The sequence below is a fragment of the Tamandua tetradactyla genome, chromosome 4 (assembly GCF_023851605.1).
Source record: "Tamandua tetradactyla isolate mTamTet1 chromosome 4, mTamTet1.pri, whole genome shotgun sequence".
NCBI classification, from domain to species: Eukaryota; Metazoa; Chordata; class Mammalia; order Pilosa; family Myrmecophagidae; genus Tamandua; species Tamandua tetradactyla.
The window spans coordinates 116778090-116798933 of record NC_135330.1 but is presented as its reverse complement, the minus strand read 5'-3'; the positions used below and the strand labels follow the sequence as shown (position 1 = coordinate 116798933).

The 20844-nt window shown below is 41.3% G+C and overlaps 1 long non-coding RNA gene across 1 annotated transcript in view; it reads left to right on the top strand.

Annotated features, from left to right (window-relative positions):
• Positions 1 to 16785: 16785 nt before the first annotated feature.
• The window catches only part of LOC143679298 (uncharacterized), a 173239-nt gene continuing 169180 nt past the window's right edge, over positions 16786 to 20844 (top strand). The window contains exon 1 of the long non-coding RNA XR_013173634.1: positions 16786 to 16942. This is a non-coding gene — a long non-coding RNA (uncharacterized LOC143679298). The remainder of the gene's footprint in view (positions 16943 to 20844) is intronic.

The following is a 20844-nucleotide window of genomic DNA, read 5'->3' as shown; positions in this document are numbered from 1 at the left end:
TCCTCAGGACATGGTGAGAAGAAAGAGTTACAGAAAGAAGGAACATTCTTTCCAAATTCTAGGCCCTTCTTTCAATTGTTTGGTGGCTATCTCTGTGCCCTCATGTCATTTCGAATTCAGCATATCTAAAACAGAACTCCTTTTGCTCCAGCGAACGTGCTCCTTTTTCAGCCATTCAGGTTTAACACCTTTGAGAAATTTCTTTGTTATCTTTGATTCTTCCTCTCCCATTTGAGTCCTCTCTAAGAGGGAAAGGGGAGGAGGACATAAAGGAGAGGAGGGAGAGATGGCAGCTGTCAAGGAAATGAGGAAAAAAGTGAAAGGTTAAAAGGTGTTTAGGAAAGGTAGTGATGGGACGTGACATCACTCCACCCTCCATAGCCACTGGACAGATTCAGTGAAGATCTACATATGTGTAGTTTTCATCATCACCACTATTGTTTATTTGATACAGATATGCTGTGTCTGGCAGAAGGAAGATAGCTCAGTAATATCCAGATGATAGGAGATGCCAAAAGATGAACCACATTTCATGGTTAAGAGTCTAAAGTAAATTAAGGAAAAGCACAATAAATTGGCCAGCTTACTGACTTCTAATTTCCCTGGTGTGGGAGATGAGGCATTCTGACCAATCCTCCTGTTGAAAACAGCGAACTGCTCTAGATAAAATATTTTAAATCTTCTTAAATGTATTGATGGGTTGTCATGAAAGCAAGGAATATGCAGCCCCAACACATAATGGAAGTAGGAATATCAGACTGTAAGCTGGCACTAAAGTCAGCTTTGGCTTTGAGGGCATTTGCCAAATCCAGAGAACTTCAGCTTCAGTTTAGATTGACTAATGGGGAGAGGGAAGCAAAGTTTCAGTGCCTCTAATGGGTGGATTTTGGAGGGGAAAATCCCTCTGACTCTGCAGATTGGACGAAACATTTTCTGTCCAAATCTTTGGTGGTGAATTGAGGGGAAAGTCCCCACCCTGATCATTCATAAGCTAACCCTTTCAGTCTAAATTCACCCTAGCTGGGTGGTCCAAAAATTCTCAGAATTCTCAAGCTGAGAATTTAGTTTAATATATATTTTTTCTTGCTCTCATGCCAGAAGCAAACAAATTCTCTTGAAGATCCCACCTTCATCGTAGGATTCAGTTATTCCCAAAGATAAAATTCCAAAAATACAAACAGAGATCCAAAACCATAAGTGAGAATCAGCAGAAATTACCATGGAAACAGGAAAATATTTTAAAAACTAAATAGAAATGTCTAAAAATGGAAATTAAAATAATTGAAATGGAAAAGGGTGCACAGGTGGTTTAGTGGTAGAATGCTTGCCTGCCATGTGGGAGACCTGGGTTCAATTCCTGGACCATATGCACACCCCCTACCCCCCCCCCCCCCACAAAAGGAAAAAAATCAGTGATTGGATTTAACAGCAGATTAGACATAGCTGAGAGAGAATTAGTGAATTGGAAAAAATCATCCAGAATGCAGCACAGAAAGAAAGATGGGATATATGAAAGAAAGTTTCAGTGACATTGAGGAAAAGGAAAGCTTACATATATCTAATATTATAAAAGAAAAGGAGAGAATGAACGCAGAACTAATATTTGAAAAGATCATTGCCAAAAAATTTCCATAAATGATTAAAGAAAACTATCACAGATGCAAGAAACCCAGCAACTCAAGTGAGATGAATAAAAAGGTAATACTTGTTAAAATTTCTAGGGAAAGCTATACACATATATTCATCTGATTTTCTGGATGAAAATAAATGTCGATGGTGATCAGTAAAAGAATAGCAATAAATTGTATATACTCTAAACAAGGAGAGAAAAATAAATGAGAAGACAAGATAGGATAGAAAAAGAAACAGAACTGGTACAAAAAAAAAAGAAAGCACAAAATGAGATAGTAGATAGAAAACTGCTTCCCTGATTTCTTGCAGGTGTTCCTCAGAGCACTCGCCAATAAACTTCCTGTGTGTGACTATTCAAATCTTTGGCCACGGCAACCCAACCTGTGAAAGAGTGTAAATTGGTACAACCACTTGGGAAAGTGATTGGGCATTATTAGTTAAGTTGAACTTGTGTGTTCCTCATGTCACAGCAATTCTACTAGATATAAACTCTAGAGAAAATCTTGCAAAATAGAGAAAGGAGGCATGCAAAAATGTGTATTTTTACAGAAATATATGTAAAAATGTTTATAGAATTGCTCTCAGTAACGAAACACTAGAAATACCCAAAAGGTTTATTACCATTGGAATGGAGAAATAAATTGTGATATATTCCAGTGGAATTTCATACAACATTGAAAAAGAACTACAGCTACATGTATCAACATGGATGCATTGCAAAAACATAACAGTGAAAGAAGTTGCAGAATCAAGAAATGTTTGTCTATTTATATGAAGTTCAAAAGCAGGGAAAATGAAACAGTGTGTTGTTGGGTATATACATCACACACATATACAGACACATGTATCTAGATGTAGGTGTAGGTATAGGTAAAGTAGTGGGGAATAATTAATTTAAAATTCAGAATAATGAATTACCAGTGGAGGTGGGAGAAGGGAGAAGGAAGCAGTAGAAGCTTCTAAGGTACATAATGTTCTATTTATGAATCGGGGAGGTTATCCCATGGGTGTTCATTTTATTTACTTTTGTTCAAATTGTGCACATCCTTTATTTAGTATTTTAAATGTCTGTTATATTTCACAATGAAAAAATTAAAGTATATTACATAATAACAAAATATATTCATAGGGATTGTAGGATATATTAGTGAGATGATTCCCAAAATTTTTGCAAGGAAAAATGAACAAACTGAAGAAACACGGTATTTAAGCACAGCTGAAGGTCGTTTATTAAAAAACAACAACCGCCAGAAAGCTTTCCTGGGTTTCCTGAATTGCAGCCCCCACCCCCACCCCAATAGTACACATGACTCGGTCCTCTGCTTGTCAGCTTCTGAATGTTGATGTGGGCGTGTGGGGAAGGGGACTGCTGACCATGAAGGCCGTCAGGAAGAGGCCAAGCACAGCTGACTGCCGGTCAGCTCTGCTTGCCTGGAGTCTCCTAATCCCTCTCCTGCATCAGACCTCCCACCCCAGCTCTGACGTGGATGCCAAGTCCCTCTTGCTCTGATGTTGTTACAAGAAAGTACCTGCTCCCCTTGCAGAGGCACTGATCTGGGGAGTGATCGAGGGACAGGAGGACAGATGGAGGACAAGGAGAAGGAGGAAGCTTTAAGCAAAAGCCTTTAGCAAGAGTAAACACCAGGAGAAGGGAGGACAGCCATTTGCTCAGGTAAAAAGAGGCAAAGTGGCGGGCACTTTGTTCAGCGTGTCCTGAAACATGGAGAGGGGAAGTGCTGATGTCCTCAGGAGTGGGCTTGTATTTGGCTGTGAAGAAATAGGAACCCAGATGCTTGCGAGCTGGGTAGGCTATGGTGGTCATCTTGGCAGACTGCGGCCCACAGCCATACCCTGTACACTCTCCAGCAGGACAGGACAGGACAGGCCGCGGAGGTTGTGGGGGGGGTGGATGGCTTTTGCTGGAAGCGTTGCTTTCCTCAGATACCTCTGCAGCGTTCCCTACAGGGAGGGCAGCACATGCAACCCTCCAAAGGGCACTTTGGGTTCTAGTACAAGGAGCAGCTGCCTCTGGGGAGGAACCACGAAAGCCCACCCAGCCAGACTCCTTGTCCAGAAGCATCAATGACCAAGGCTGCTGTCCTGAAGCTGCAGTTTGCCTTTGAGCCTCAAGGTGGTACAGCAGCACAGCCTATTACGGTTTAGCACAAGCCCAAGTGAAACTGTGAAAAGCTTTCTTGGGCACAGTGAGCCTGGCTGCTCGGGCCATTTCTGGCTTTAAGGAGCCTGGCTCTTCATTTAGCCTGACCTTTGAGGTCTTTGATCTACTGGCTCATCCACTTCCATCTGCAGGGACAGGATTGTTTTCCCAATTCTTTGATCACTAAAAAGAAAAACGCTCTTCTGCTCAGGTTCACTTCTTCAGGTTAGAACTGTTTCCTCTGGTTTCGGGGCCCAAATGACAGGCACCGCTGGGCCCAGCGCCTAACCTGAGGAGAGGAGAGTCAAGGGGGACCCTTAGACAGCCTTGGCCTGCTTAGGCAAGCCGACTGCCGATGGCCACCCCAGCACCTGCCTTGTTCCCTTCCTATTTCACCCATTTCCCCTGCCTCCCTTCACCAACTCAGTCACTCCTCACTAACCTCTTTGGAATCTCCCATTAACATTTTATCATGTCCAAAACATTCATAATCGGCGTTTATTCTAAGGGTACTCTAAATTTGATTCCACATCCAGTCTCTGCTCAAAATCTCACTTTCTCAGAATGGTATTCCCTGGCCGCCTGTGTGAAGCAGCAGCGACCTTCCATCAGGCTTTATCCTCTTTGGGTCCTTTATTTTCCTCCTAAACCCTTCCACCGCCTGCCATGTATATTTATTTGTCTATTATCTCTTTACCCCTGGAGTTTAAGCTCCATAGGAGCTGGGGTTTTGTTCTCTGCTGTGTCCCATCACCTAGAACTATGTCTGGAGTATAGTTGGCACTCAGTAAATGCTCACTGGTGAATGAACAGATGGATCTCCTGGTACTTTGGGAGTTTGGAGACTAGGGGGCTGGCTCCAGTGGGCCTCCTGCTGCTTGTAGAACCTGAGCCCATCAACTGACCCCTCAGCAGGGCCCACTTTCTGATCTGTAAAGTGGCTGTACTGGAGGGCATGGTCCAGTGTTCCTTTCTGCCCCATCATTTTTTTGGTGTTATGATTATGCCCCCAAAAGGGGCCAAGGCCACAAGCCAAGTGACAGACAACGTGCAAATTATTGCAAGTAATATTCTACTATTGAAGAATGCATTATATATGTAGATGGATACATAATTGCTTGACAATCTCTATCTAAGTCTTTAAAAACTATTTTCTAAGAAAAATCTCCAAAGTATTGGTCTTTATTATATATATTTCTAGCTTGACCTCTGGGTCCATGTGTCGATGATTCAAATTTTTCTGACAAATAAAGGGTTTTTAAAAAGAATTGTTATTCTTCATTGGGCTCCTCCTCAATGATTTATAATTGCTTCTAATTATAAACCAATTGGTAATTTATACTTAGTAATCAAAATTATAATATTTAGTGATTTATAATTATTAATAATTTATGATTATTTAAAGAATTGAGAATATTACATAACAGATGCACACACCTGCAGGCTCTTACTTTGAAAAATTAGTGACATTATTTTGACAAAGATGCTATGCTTTTAGTGTACTCCTAATAGGTAAACAGATTTTCAAATAAAATTTTAAAACACCTATTTTTGAAAAGGAACTACTACCTTATGCCATTATTTTCTTCTTGCTATTTGTTTGCATTTGTCTTATAGGATTGGTCCATATCTGGTATTTAGAAGACATTAAAATATGCTTTGAATGAATGGTTAGTAGTGTGAAGGAGAGGAGCATTCAAATACTGGGATATGAGTAGAACTTCATGAACGTAGTTCTGTCCTTCTTATCCAAGGGGGAAAGTCTTTGTTCCTTCTAAATGCGCTTGTGGGCAAAAGGCAATGCTTTTCTAGTATAACTCGAGGGATTCTCCGATTCCCCAATTTTAAATGTTTACTGTTCTTTATAATGAAAAAAGTTTGATAAGTTGTTGTAGGCAGAATAATGGCCTCCCAAAGATGTCCAGCCGAATCCTCAGAATCTGTGAATATGTTACCTTATGTGACAAAATGGATTTTGCAGATGTGATTAAGTTAAGGACTTTGAGGTGGGGAGTTAATTCTGGATGATTCAAGTGGATCCAATGTAATCTTCTTAAATTTGGAGAGCCTTTCTCAACCATGGTCAGAAGGAGATGTGATTACAGAGAGAGGGTCAGAGTGATACAATTTTGCTAGATTTGAAGATGGGAGAGGGAAGCCCACAAGCCAAGGAATGAGGGCAGCCTCCAGAAGCTGGGAAAGGTGAGGGGATGGGTTCTCCCTAGAGCTTCCTGAAGAATGAAGCCCTGCCAATACCCTGAGGTTAGCTCAGCGAGGCCCATGTCAGATTTCTGACCTCCAGAATTATCAATGATAGATGTGGGTGGTTTTAAACTACTAAAATGCATGGGGACTTGTGACCGTAGCAATAGATAATGAATACAATACTTTCTTGTTTGCACACATGTTTTGAGCTCCCCAGATGAAAGGAAGGGAGCCAGGCCAGAGGTCTAGAGCTACACAGCTCAAAATAGCAGCCACTGGCCACGTGTGGCCACACATGAGCACTTGAAATGTGCCTAGTCCAAACTGAGACGTGTGGTGAGTATATCATACACTGTATTTCAAAGACAGTACAAAAAAGTGAAATAATACATTAATCGTTTGCTCATATTGGGTACATGTTGAAATGATACATTTTGGCTATATTGGGTTAATAAAATACATTATGAAAATTAATTTCACCTGTTTTTTTTTTTACTGTTTAAAAATATGACTATTGGCAAATTTAAACTTACACACGTTGGTGGCATTTGTGGCTTGCATTATTCTTCTATTGTGTAGCATAACTCTGGGATATTGCTGAAGGATAAGGGTTGGTAATTTCAGTGGCAGGAGGTTCTCCAAGCCATGGGTGGGGTAGTACACATTCCGAGGGGTGTCCAAGAGGAAAGGCCAGGCTTTATTGCATCTACCTGTCCTGGGCCATAAGAAAAGTTGTCTCATTGGTTTTTATGTCCTCAGGACCTAGCAGAGTAGCTGACATGTGCTCTATAATTGTTTGCCAAGGAGACATTTGATGTGACTGACTCTAGAAGGTGCTTGGATGGGTCGCAAGAGAATGGTAGGTTTGTCACAAGCAACTGCCCTGAAGGAACTAGAAATTGTGGTCTAACAGAAAGCAGGATGCAACAAATGGGTCTTTTTCTTTTCACTGCTATTTCTTGCCCTACCTCACCCCTCCTGAACAGGGTCATTTACCATTTCCAGGAAAGAAAGATGTTAAAACGAGTTAGAAACCAAAAGGCAGCTTCAGATGTATAAGCCCAGATACCAAAAAGCATCTCATGCAGCGATTTCTGTTTGGCTCACTTCTTATCTCGGAGGCAATTCGTTCAGAATTAGAAGACAAACTTCTCATGTGAAATTTTGGTAGACCTCTGATTTGCTCCATGATCAGTTTTGCTTCTCTGTAGACCCCTTCATCATGCCTGCAAAAAAAGGAACATGTTTATACTGCTCAGCACTGAGCACTAGGAGGATTCATTAATGACTCTACTTAGAAGTATCTGTTAAATATCAGGAAGAATCTGCCTCAGTAACAAATTATTCAGTCACAGGATTTGGGAATCTGAATCAGGATTTTCCCTACATTTGCTATTTGCCAAGTCCATTGTGGTTCAACAGCCACTGCAAATCCAAAAGACCATATTCTGGAAGTGTCCACCGTTTATATGCAGCTAAATGTTGTGTTTTCTTTCCCCCCTTCTATGATGTCATTTACTTAACCCAGATGAACTTTGTGCCATTAAAAATGGGGAAATACAATTTATTTCAGTGTCATTTGAGTCTGTTTTGAGGTATTGTGGATGGAAATCTCCTGGTTACATGGTTGGGATGATTCATGTGGTACAGCAGTCTGGGGGGAAACCTTTATCTAGTCCTTGTCTTTATTTTCGTTTTCTACATGGAAACTGATCATTTGAGGTTGGCAACACGGAATGGGCTAAATTTCTACAATGGTTTTTCTCCCCCATGTTTCTTTACTTCAGACCAAAAAATCTTCAACTCTAGGCTGTTTTCCAAAGGCAAATCTGCTCATAGGCCCTCCTTTGGGGTTGGTTAGGCTGAAGATTTATTGCATTTAAGTAAAAAAAAAAAAAAAATGAAAGAAAAACAGAGTGTTACAAATTAAACTCTGGAGCAAGAAAACAAATTATTAATGAAAATATTGTCAGTGGTGACTGTTGCACTGCAGCACAGGATGTTATAGGTTGAATCTTGTCCCCTTAAAATATATGTTGAAAAGTAAGGTATCAGTGGCTAAGAGAGTTCAAATAGAGTCGAGAGGCTATTCTGGATGCTACTCTTAAGCAAGCTTTAACTAGATTTTTGCTAATTGCCATGGTTTGCCAACCTCCAACCAACATCATTCTTCTTAATCCTAAAGAACACCCTGGGCTCTATCTGAGATCCCACAAAAGTTGCCTGCACTAAGTTTACTTTTCAGAAAACTAAAACCTTCGGATGGTTCCTAGGCCAGATAAGTCCTGAAACCCAAAGGGGCCAGTCTCTCCAAGAGCATCAACCAGTTTCATCCCCCTATCCTATATTATCGACAGCCCTTTTCACCATGAAGTTAGAATGGGCATAACCCAAATATCCCTAAAGATTGGGAGAAGGATCAAAGGAGAAGGAAGAATTATAAACATTTAACAAATGAATATGACTACTGAATCATTACGTTGATATTTCTTTTTAGTTTCCAGTGTCTTAGAGCAGCAGGAAAAACTGAAATTGTGGAATTGTAGCCCATGCCAAACTCTGAAATCTGTTCTGTAACTACTTGCTAAAATATACTTTGAAAGTTATTGGTTTTTTTTGTATATATGTTGTATTTAACAAGCAAAAATGTTAAAAAAAATAAACAACAGATATGTTGAGGTCCTACTCCCTAGTACCTCAGACCATGAACTTTTGGGGGACATAAAGTCATCACAGATGGAATTAGGAAAGACAAAATAAGGTCATCCTGAAGTTGGTTGGGTCCTGAATCCAATGTGACTGGTAACTTTAAAAGTAAGGACAAGGGGACACAGACATACGCAGAGAAAAGATGGAGGCAGAGATTGAGTTATGCCACAAGTCAACAAATGCTAAGGATTGCCAACAGCCCTCAAAGCCAGGAGGGAGGCAGCAAACAGATTTTGCAGGTTTCAGAGGGTGCATGGCCCTTCAGACACCTGGATTTTGAACTTCTGGCCTCCAGAACTGTCAATTGTTTCAAGCAACTCAGTTTGTGGCACTTTGTCCCAGCAGGCCCTAGGAAACTGAGACACAGGCCGAAACTCGTCAGTCTGCTCCCTGGTGCTGGGGACTGGAATGGATGGCCTGTGAGAAAGTGCTGACTGCCTGCTAATGGAAGGCACCATGAGTTTGCATTCTTGACCTTGCTTATAGGTCCACAAGGGCTCTCTGCAGCAGACAGTGTGGCTGTGTGCTAGTTACACACACACATGCACACTCACAACCAATAATGGTTTCTTTTGATGCTTCAAGAAAGTCTGTAAGTTACAACTAATGATATGACTTGAGAGTAACTCACCATCCCACCACCATGAAACTGTCATGTTTCCAGGAAATAAATAGCATGCCCGTCAAACAGCAGGATATAAATGAAGGGATCAAGGCATTAACTACCCACGGAGAAAATAATAGAGATGCAATCCAACTGTTCCATAATAGTCTGCAGCAACCTATTCTAATGATATGGGTGAGATTTATAATGACCACCTATGATTATCCTCTTCAACCAAACTCTTGTAGTAGTCCCAAGACTGCTATTTAATAGCGAAGACTGTCTCATGAGCTGAAATCAGGTTTATTTTAATTGACTGAACAGTTAGATATCTTCCAGTTTGGGAGAATATCATTAGGCCACGTACAGCTGAGTGTGGTTGAATTGGGATTTGAGGAGGTGTATGTTACATTCCCTTCGCTGCTCCCTTCCTGGTGAATGGATAGCTTTTGTCCGCTTGTACTCTGTTCAGTTTGAGGGCTGCTGGAAGCAATGCCTTTTATCTCCTTTTATTTTCTTGGCTTTGCTTGCTTGCAAAGCTGGAGGCCATGGGACAGTCTGTTATCACCGCTTTAAGCTTATCTCTGTGAATGTGATTCTACTCGGGAGTGGTGAAAATCTGAGGAAAAGTGGCCTTTGGTGAATGGCCAAGGGATAATATGAGAACATTTTCAGAGTGGTCCAGCACTGTGGATACTCTCCCAGTGGGCCAGCCAGCGAAGAGGCAGGCCCTTCGGTGGCATGCATGTGTCACTGGTGCTTAAGTGTAGAGGGAGGAAGACTTTTTCACAGCCTTTTGTTTTTCTGGTTAAACAATATATTCTACTCATGTAAGGATTTCCCGGGGTCTTGGACCTTCTGACACCAGACTACCTGGGTAGCCTCAGGTGGATCACCTCGTTCGCTTGCTCCATGTACAGATGGATGAGTATCTTAGTTGGCTGGGGCTGTTGTAACAAAGGACCATATGCCAGTTGACTTAAACAACAGAAATTTGTCTCCCACTTCTAGAGGCTAGATGTCCAAAATTAAGGTGTTGGCTGGGCAAAACTCCCTCTTCAAGGGAATGCTGTGTCCCATGCCCCTCCCTGCTGGCTTCTGGTAGGTTGGCCGGCAACCCAGAGCATTCCTTGGCTTTTGTGGCAGCAAAACTCAAACTCTGCCTCCATCATGTGGATGTCTCTCTCTGACACTGTCTTATTTTGTCTAAATGTCATCTACTTATAGGATACCGGCTATATGGGATTTGGACCCATCATAAAATGAGTTTGGCCTCATTTTCCTAATAAGATCTTTGGTAACACCACTTACAAATGAGTTCACGTTCGCAGGACCAGGATTAGGATTCAGACATGTCTTTTGGGGAGATGCAATGCAATTCATAACAATGGGTCTCATGTCAGACCTACTGAGCCCCAGCTTCTGGGAATGGGGCATCCAGGAATCCATAGTTTTAAAATTTTAGAGTAGTTTTAGATTTATATAAAAGTTGTGAAGATCAGACATATGCACCACACCCAGTTTCCTTTGTTGTTAAATCTTATTTTAGTATGGTATATTTGTCATGATTTGAACCAATATTGACACATGAACTGAAGTCCATACTTGATTCGAATATCTTTAGTTTTTACCTAATGCCTCTTTTTCTGTCCCAGCGTTCCATCCAGGAGACCACATTACATTTTATTGTCACATCTCCTTAGGGCCCTCTAGGCTGGGACTGTTTCTCAGACTTTCCTTATTTTCCTTGACCTTGACCATTTTGAGGAGTACTGGAGAGGTATTTTGCAGAATGTCCCTCATCTGGAATTTGTCTGATGTTTTTCTCATGGTGAGACTGAGGTTATGGGTTTTGGGGAGGAAGACCTCAGAGGTACATGCCATTTTCATCACACCCTATGGAGGTATATAATATCAACATGACATATTGCTGTTGAAGACAACTTTGATCATCCGGCTGAGGGAGCATTGCTTCTCCACTGTAAAGTTCCTCCTTTTACTCCTTTTCCACACTGTACATTTTGGCAGGAAGTCACTATGTGCAGCTCACATTTAAACAGTGGGGAGTTATGCCCCTCTTCCTTGTGGACAGAGCACCTACATAAATTATTGGGAGCTCCTCTTCATGGGACATTTGTCCCCCCCATTTATGTATTCAATCATTTATTTACATCAGTTTGGATTCATGGATATTCATTTTATACTCTAGGTTATAGTCCAAAAACTATTTTATTTCTTTGCTCAAATTGTTCCGGCATTGGCAATTGGGAGCTCTTTCCATCGATACCCGAGACCCTTTGATATATCCCCAACTGGGGAGGGCAATTCTGGCACTTTCTGCCACTATAAGATGCTTTAGGAATCCACATACTTAACAAGCTCTAACACACACTAAAATTTTAGAATTAACATTTTCAGCCATCAAAATAGAAATTTCCAAGTCCTGTTTATTGGTGGATATGTACACAGTAGCAGGGAAATCTCATAGGGGGATTTGTAAGTATCTTTAAGATGACTGTTCCAGTTTGCTAGTTGCTGGAATGCAACACACCAGAGATGAATTGGCTTTTAATAAAAGGGGAAAGGCAGAGGAAAGGCAGTAACTTTCATCTGATGTCCTTTCTTATGTGGGAAGGCTCAGGGTAATCTCTGCTGGCCTTCTCTCTAGGCCTCTGGGTTCCAACAACTTTCCCTGGGGTGATTTCTTTCTGCATCTCCAAAGGCCTGGGCTGAGCTGTGAGTGCTGAGATGAGGTACACGGAGCTGCTTGGGCTCGGCTACGTTGCACTCTCTCATTTAAGCGCCAGCCAGTTAGGTCAAACGTCATTCATTGCAGCAGGCACATCTCCTAGCCGACTGCAGATATAATCAGCAGCAGATGAGGTTCACATACTATTGGCTGGTGTCTGCAGCAATAAAACTAGGTGCCTTCACCTGGCCAAATTGACAACTGAATCTAACTATCACAATGGCTATCAGTATAGTTTTTTTTTTAAAAAAATTATTTCACAATATTACTTTATTATTTTTGTATAAATAATAACTAATCTGTCTCTGATCTAGAACACCTCATGTATATATTCAGAATAAAATGAATAAAGATGAATATTAAAAAACTCTGTAGTTACTGTGACAAGGCTGATGGGATCCTGTTTGTCACGAACAGATGACAAATGACATAGATGAGACCCCTGGCAGAGATAGATGAGAGCCCTGCACCAGCTTTAGAGAATCTGAAGACTATCCATGGGAACCAGCAACAGACCTGTTGAAAAGATTGGGAAGTTTGTAAGCCTGGTATCAGGACCCTGGGTTGAAAAATGTAGCCCGAATGACACTAGGATTTTGCTCTCTCCTCCGGGAGGGAGGGGAAGGGGTCCAGAAATCCCAAAGGTGGGCTTTGGGCGGGCCCAGAGAAGTTGATGTCACTTTATATGCAGGTGAGAGGAGAGAGAGTGAATTGGCTCCCACTGACAGAGCTAATCCATGAGGATTGCAGAGCTAAGGGGCTCCATGCTATGAATAAAGGGGTCTCTTTTACCATCCTTGGAGACACTTCTCTGCCACCGTCTAATCCTTAGTTTTCATTCTACCTAGGCTTGTTTTTGTGTCTCAGGAATCCCTTTACAGTGGGAGAAAAGAAGGGAGGGATTAGAGAAAATGTCGTTTCCCCGAAGCTATGATTTTATCGGTATTAATGACGAATTTGTGCAAAACCTTGCAATAGGGGGAAAAAGAGTTTAGAAATGGCTTTGTTTTGTTTTCTATATTACCATATACACCAATGTATTGCAGAAACTGATTTGAATGTCCTATACTTATCCCATACTGATCAGGGAATGCTGCAGAGAGAAGTGGTAGGGGGACTCCCTTTTTTTTTTTTTTTTTGCCACCAGTGGGTGGCCTTTTAACTTCTGGGGTTCCGACAGCCAAGGAAAACTCTTCTGGCTTCTTACCATCAAAATGGATGCCTGAAATCTTATTAGACTCTAGGTGTGAGAGTCAGAACACATGATGGATTTTTGCTATGATGTCTGCCTATATTACTGTAGTCTTAACATCTACAGCCAAAGCATGTGCAGGAGGGCTGTTATTCAAATCCCACGAAGAGACCAAGAGCTAAGGCAAGTAATCAGCGCAAACTTTTCCTGGAGTTGCAGGGCTCCTGGGCCACAAGTGCACCAGGGTGAAGGCAGCAGCTATTTTGAGTTAGCCCTGCCCCCATCTAAGAGCTCTTGAGGCTTAGCTGCCTCCTTAGGACATTCTAGAAACTTCCCAGAGAGGGAAGGTCAGAAAAGACCCACAGAAAGCGAAGCTGACGGCTGGCTTGAGGTCAGGGGTCATTCAGAAAGGGGTTATGTAGGGGAGGGTTGGGGCTGTTGTCGCCACACCTGTGCTGTTGGGAAGGAAAGTGGCTCTCTATTTGCATAGGATCTAGAGAGTGTGTGTATGTATGTATGTGTGTCCATGCAGACCTGCACATTCTGCAAAATTTCTTCAAGCTCGCCAAAAAATGCCATCTACCCTTTATAAGTGGATTAGAGTGGTAGCCCGTTGCAGCAGAATATGCATCCCATGTTGACATATCGAATCCAGGGAGGTGCAACTAGCACCCATTTCAGATTCTTGCTGAACATGCCACAGTGAGGTTGTGAAAGCAACCACAGCACACAAACCCATGCCAGCAGGAAGATAACAGGCTGTTGCTTTTCTTGGCTCATCCTTAGGTTTCCATATTTGTCTTGGCTCCCCTGCCATAGCTGAACATCTGTTTACCTTTACAGAATGCATCTGGGGATGTTTCTATTAGGGGATAACAGTAAATTACATACACTCCTCAGCATTATGACATTTTTAAGGTGCCGAATGTGTGGTCTTATGGCCAGAAATCATTCGCCTGTCATTCTTATAATATTTACTCCCGTATTACCCATTTTGATTCTTCTTCCTCCTGTCTGCCCCATGCTGCTCTGCCTGCCCTCCACCCTCCTTCTCCCCAACACACATATTCTCCCTCAGTTCTGCAGAGAAAATGTAAGTGCTTCCTCCAGGTAATTTTTCCCTGGCAGGCTGCATTGTCAACAGCAGCTGTCCTCCAGGTCGGATTCTTGGCGCACTCCATACACTTCTGGAAGCACTTGCATTATTTAGAACAGTTTAGTCACCACTGATTATTTTTATTGGGGGGTGGAGGTTTTGTGTTTCGCCTCATGAGGCTTTTCTACATCTGTTGCCATGCTTGAGTTTACGGCAGAGATTCCTTTGAAATGGGATTTGTCTTTTTTTTTTTTTTCCGTTCAAGCAAGAACGAGATGGACTGTACCTTTAATTGCTTGCACCCACCTAGGAGGAAGTTTTCATTCCATCCCTAAAGTAAATAGAAAAAAGAAGTACAGCTGAAAATCATCTGATGCAAGCCTGTGCTAAATAGTTCCAAGAACTCCAGGACAGCAATTCCGAAATTTGCTTCATTGTCTATGTCTGTACAGGATCTCTCAGGTGGGAAGATTTCCAAGGAGCCCTTCCAAGTTTCAAGGTGTGTGATGATTAAAGTAATAACACACAACATTAAAGTAATATACATTTGTTTATTCTGTATAGTTGGTAAAAATCCTTGCACATATCGGTTTCCACAATAAGTTTATGAGGCAGATCTCACTACCCCCTTTGACAGATGAGGAAACTGAAGCTAAAGGTTTGAAAACAACTTTTTTATTTCTCCTCTGAACTTCTGAAGATCCCTAAAGGTGAAAGATGAAAATTTTGCTGGAAAAACCAGGTAAGTAAAATCAAGCAAGTGAATTATGAACATTTAGTGTAAAATGGGTGGAGACACAAATAAGAAAGAAGGTTCTAAGATCTTCACATATCTGCGTGAATTCTCACAAAGCGCTAGGCGGAGCTAGCGCTCTTGCCTCTAGGATGGTGACCCTGGGTTCCCGCGCATGATCTGCCTCCTTGCCGGTTCCTCCTGGCCTTTTGACTCAGGCTCTCTGTGATTCCCCTTGCCAGTTCCTCTCTGGGCCCTGTCCCCTACTGAGAGGTACTTTCCTGTCTCTTCCCCAAGGATCCTCCTCTGGGCTTCCAGCCACTGCACTGACCTTCCAACATCCTCTTCATTTCTTTCCTCTAAGAGCTCTCAGTGGGATTCTGCTCTAACCCCTCACCCATTTCTTCTTCCCAAATTGTCAGAGAGTAGCTAGAAGGCTACCCAACTCTTAAGGTACATTCTGGTCTTCCAGAAAGCCTGGCTCCCTTAAGTATTAAAACACTGTGTCCTTGCTCTTAGGGCCTGCCCTGCAATGCGGCAAAGGTACTTGGGTTGGTTCTGCCCATCATCAAAAGTGTCCCTTCTTCCTCAGGACCCATCAGGAACACACCCAGAGGCCAGAGGATGGTGCAAGCATTTCTTTGGGCTCCTCTAGAGTTTCCTTCAGACATGGTCAAGTCTACTTTGAATGGGCTCCCAAAAGTCCTCTTTTCTTTTGGTCTTTCTCCCACCTTCCTTTTCTACCTCTGTCCTTCAGGGTTCTGCTTCATTCCACAGCAAGGATAAGCCTCTCTTCTCATTTACTTGTGGACATACTCTCTTGACCCTTGATCCTTAAAATTCTTCAGAGCCAAGCACCTACAATATTGAAAACAGCTCTTCCTTGCTAATATACAACTTGGAGGTATGTTATGCCAAGATCTTTCCATCCCAAGCACACAAAACAAACAATCAGGAGTGAGGTTGGTGGGAGGGAAGGTAAGGAGTAGTTCATCTTATGCCATTAGTAACTCTTGGGTAGCCTGGAGGATTCCCGATCTATCCAGTCTGGAGGCCTGGCCACATTGTATCAGTGCCCTAACATCAGGGAACATGACCCAATCACCCCTGCTTCTTTGGGGCCTTTGGGTCCAAAGTCCCTTTGGGGCCATGCAACAAAGGGCTGCTTCTAGTATGAAGGACATCCCCAGCTCACACGCAGGAGCAGAATGAAGATGGTGGATACCACACTTCCCATGTTCCCATCTTCCCCCATTTGCTTCAGGACTCATGCGGTTCCCTTTGTTCCATTCTTTGTAGTCATTTGTGACTAGTTATTCAAATACTGTACCAAATAGCTAAATATTGTGCTGGACACTGTGTGTGGGTGGGGAGAGAGTTTGCAAAGAATGAAAAGACATTGTTTTGCTTTCTTGAGATCCACACCTCAGGGAGAAGTAGATGGTGGATAGATGCTGTGGTGGCTCCAGTTACGCACCCCAAATTTAGATGTTCTCAGTCTTAATCTATACTCCTTAATCTACACTAAGTGTGAACCCACTATAAATTAGCTCCACTGGAAGATATTATTTTTAGTTAAGTTGTGGCCCAACTGAGCGACAGTTGTCTTAACCTGGATTACAACAGCTTTATAAAGAGAAGAAATTCGGGGGCAATAAGAGAAAGACACCAGGAGGAGCCAGAACCGAAAGTCATCAGAACCGGAAGTCGGCAGAAACGGGAAGTCAGTGGAACCAGAGAGAGAAAGGAGTGCACATCACCATGTGAGGAAAGCCAAAGAACACCAAGGATTGCCACCCAGCCAGAAAACACGCATCTGACTCCAGGAGAATGGAAGCCTTCCAGCCTCTGAAACTGTGAGCCAGTATGTCCCCATTTAAACCATCCAGTTGTGTGGTATTTGCCGTAGCAGTGGGGAAACTCAGACAGCTGCTTTCATAATTTGCATATTTATCTGTGTTTGCATTTCTATTGAATGCAGTGTTGAGGAGGGAGAGGTGAGTTTGCATGGAGGTGAGTAGGAGAGTTTTCTTGTGGGAGGTGAAATTTGGTTAGGGCTTTGAAGGCTGTCTAGGACCCTGACTGGCAGAAAAATCCATTTAAAGTATAATTCAGGCGAAACAATGAAGCTGTGGGGCATGTCAGAACTTGTTCTTCGGGACCCTGAGTAGACCTGTGTGATCACAGTGGAGCTTGTGGAGTGGGATGGGAAAGGATGTTGCAGTGTCACTGCTGAGGGCTTCTGTATTGGAGAACTGTTTCTCCAGAATCTCACATGTTAACAACATAAAAAGTACTGTATTACTACATTAAAAATACTCACCTCTACTTGGTGCCTGCCCATGGAAAAAAAAAAAAAATTCACATCAATTCTTAACAAGGCAGAGGCGCTGTTGCTCACCATTATACTCTCCAGTCTTTTCAGATGTGGAAAATAAATGCACCAGTGTCCTAGTACCTGTGAGGACATTTCTTTTCCCTTTAAAATGAATGATTTCTTTCATTTGTTAAGTCATTTTTTGACTTGGTAAATGGCTTCGTGCCCTTCTTTTTTGTTTTGTGCTTGGAACCTGTTTGTTCTGGGGTTAAGAATGCAGGCTCTGGAGTCAGAGTAATAAATCTCACTCAGCTGCTTCGGAGTGGTGTGATCTTGGACAAATTATTTAACCTCCTTGTTTCTTAGTTTTTGTTTTTAATTTTAATCTGCGGAATGGAGATGATAACAGTATGGACCTTTCAGGATTGTTGTTGGGATTGAATGAAATTATTCATGTTAAAGCTTTTACTGCTGCCTGGCAGTAAAATAAGTGTTTGCTATTGTTATATTGCTTAAAGAAACTACGAATTATTTATATTGGCATTGAAAGAGCTGAAAGACTAATACATGCACATGGTGAAGCAATGACTGCCACAAGCCTCCATCAGCACCAAAAGGTACATAGCATACAGAAATGAAATTCCCACTCCAAGCCTTGCAGGGTCTCCCAGCCAGAGGCAGTCAATTGTTAAAAGGTCTTCCAGAATTGAGTTTCTAGAGTATGTGTATTCTTTCTTTCTTTGAAATATACCAAAATATATATACATTGTGTATATATATACATATGTAGCTATAGTTTTGCAGCTTGTATTTTCATGTTACAGTATATTTTCGTGACCGTCCACATATGCAATACATCACTCTTTTTTTTTTTTTTTTTTTTTTTTTTTTTGCATGAGCAGGCACCGGGAATTGAACCTGGGTCTCCAGCATGACATGCGAGAACTCTGCCTGCTGAGCCACCGTGGCCCGCCCTGCATCACACTTTTTAAAGACTGCATAGTATTTTGTTTCATATATATATAAAACCAGTCCCTTATAGATGGACTATTAAGCTTGTTTCCAGTCTTTGTGTTACAAAACGACGGTGCAATGATCATTCTGGCAGACTGAGTTACAAAGCCCAGAGAAAAAACAAAAACATGTTCTTAATCCTAATCCTATTTCTGTGGGTGCGAACATTTTGAATAGGCTATTTTTAGCTAAGGTGTGGCCAACTGAATCAGGATGATTTAATCCTATTACTAGAGACCTGATTTTTTTTTAAAAAGCCACAGGGATGAGCCCGAAGCAAGAAGTCAGTGAGAATCCCTAGGACAAAGGAGAGCATGCCACTGTGTGACCAGAAAGCCAAGGAAGGATTAGCTGTCAATCAGAATGCTCCTGACCCCGGAAAGAAGCAAGTCTTCCAGGTTCTGAAACCATGAGACAATAAATTTCCATTGTCTTATCCAGCCCATTGTGTGGAGTAGCCTGGGAACTGGGGGATGTGGTGAAGCTTCAGGTTTGCATTGAAAAACCAGAGGTTATCCATACGTGGATGTCAAGGAAAATTTTTTTTAGTGAATAAAATCCCTCTGATGAAAGATTATATTATCCTTAAAATGTTACTTCGGAAGAAAAAAATTTGCTGTAAGTGCAAAAAGTAGAAAACACATTTTTATGTACCATTATTACATTTGTTGCTTTCTCCATATACTTTAAGACAGAGGCACACATCAGAACAAAAAATATGAAAAAAATCTATATATAAGTATATATGTTTTCCATTAATTTAGCAATTTTTGATTAGTTTTAAAAGTTATCCATAGTTTTTCAACCTTTATAAAATGAGCATGTGTTATTTTCATAATTGAAAATAATAAAACGTTTTTTTAGAAAAAAGCATCAAGTTGAAAAGAAGGAAAAGACTGCTGGAAGAAGGCATGCAGACAAATGTAAGATGTGACAGCAAGAAAAAGTATCAAAAAATGGAGAGGGACACATAAGAATTAAGAAAGCATGGCAGCTAGCTGTACAGCTGAAACTCTCAGAACTTCTCAACCCCGTGGACAAAATTGTAGCAGAGCTATCACAATAGGTAATATTAATATTTGGGATCTTGAGTCATTGGAAAAAGGGCTCAGCAATGAGAACAGATTGACTCCAAAAAGCTGGTGAGGAAGTATGGAGTACAATTTAAAATAATCTCTATCAGAATATTTTTTGAAGTATTGTTATGTAAAGGGTAAATCAGCTGCCATCTGGAAAATGTTCTTCAATTGATAACCGCTTTGCTTAACAATGCTGGGTAAATGAGGACTTACTTATTTCATCTTCTTAAAAGTGTTCTTTTTAAATGCTGTCTTCAGAAAGACTTGTTTGCTTATTACTCAGTTAACTATCTTTGATTATAATGTTCCCTCTTTACTCAAGTTGTTTAAGAAAAGTGTCATTATAAAATATCGACAGTGGCCATAGTAAGACTTGGAAAAATGACGCATGGGTCTAGTCCCACTCCAAGGACTTCAAGGGACTTTCCAAATTAATTTATTTGGATTCCATTTGGAATTCAGAGTTCAGAAAGGGGCTGATAGTAACTTATATTTTGACCATCTATAAAGATAGAGTTTACAAAGGAAATGACTTATGTTTAACTTTCAGAGAGCAAACAATTCTTAAGTACCATCAAGTTTCCTTATAGGCGTCTGTTCATAAACAAATGGTGTGTGGTATATGATGTTACTAATCTACCTAATCCTTTTATTTAATTTCCATGGGTTTTACTTGATAACAATTTATCAGTCTACTTGAAGTAATAGGTTGTTTTTTTTTTTTTTTTGAGAAGGCAGATTTTTCTCCCTAAGCCCCTTAAATGTGTCTGAATTATTAAGGTATTGCCATTTTTTGAGCTTATTGTATTGAAAAATTCTTGAAATTATGGGCTTGAATTGCAGTCTCTTTTCATATGGAGATTTTGTTGCAATGGTTCCTTTTTTCATCTAAACAGAAGGCATAGACATCTTCTCCTTGTTCCCATTCTGTCCTTATTTCAAAGACAAAAACATGATCTCTGTCTTACAACCTTCCAGCGAATGCCCAGCAGTGCCTCCAGGCTCTGGTCCTCGTGGTTCAAGTCCCCTTCAGTGTGATGATGCTTTTCAGACTAGGGCAGTTAATTTTTGCCCACACTGACTGGCTAAGTCCATCTGAGCACTTACCAGAACTCCCTGTTTTGGATGTCTCCATTCCTTACCTAGGCATGGATGAGCTGAAAAAGCTTTGAACTAGACATTGAGACTCCTGGAGATTTTCTAACTATTGACCTTAAGAGTTACCTAACCTCTCTGGTTTTCAATTCCATTATCTTTGGTATGAGAAGGTGACAGTCTTAATAAACATCTTTCCTGGCTCCAAAAGTCTAGATAAATAAATAATTAAAAAAAAATCTAGATAGGTAACTTTGATCT